This window comes from Egretta garzetta, unplaced genomic scaffold, assembly GCF_000687185.1.
Source record: "Egretta garzetta isolate BGI_Z169 unplaced genomic scaffold, ASM68718v1 scaffold1244, whole genome shotgun sequence".
In the NCBI taxonomy this organism is placed as follows: domain Eukaryota; kingdom Metazoa; phylum Chordata; class Aves; order Pelecaniformes; family Ardeidae; genus Egretta; species Egretta garzetta.
The window spans coordinates 25,715-26,071 of record NW_009259541.1 but is presented as its reverse complement, the minus strand read 5'-3'; the positions used below and the strand labels follow the sequence as shown (position 1 = coordinate 26,071).

The window sequence follows — 357 nt, the reverse complement described above, 5'->3', positions numbered from 1 at the left end:
TACTCGGAAGCAATTCCCTGAAAAAAATCTCTCTGCCACACGCCGCTTTTTACCCCAAATTCATTTCCCAGGCTGCTTTACGAGCCCGCTTTACAAGTTTACAAGCGGCATCGAGTCTTTTCACTTGCTTCTATCAGGAGGAAATAGCACAGGCTTACGCCAGCAGACCGGGTTTTGAAGCAACCCCCGCGACTTCTGAAATTCAATGGATGAAAAGTGGATGAAAAGCTGGCCGTGAGCCGGCCATGGGCGCTGGCAGCCCAGAAGGCCAACCGTACTCTGGGGTGCATCAGGAGAAGCGTGGCCAGCGTCGAGGGAGGGGATTGTGCCCCTCTGCTCTGCTCTGGGGAGACCTCC

The 357-nt window shown here is 54.6% G+C and overlaps 1 protein-coding gene across 1 annotated transcript in view; it reads right to left on the bottom strand.

Moving 5' to 3' along the window:
* ILF3 (interleukin enhancer binding factor 3) overlaps nucleotides 1-357 on the bottom strand; it is a 16,109-nt gene that overhangs the window by 13,402 nt on the left and 2,350 nt on the right. The gene's annotated exons all lie outside the window — the stretch shown is intronic.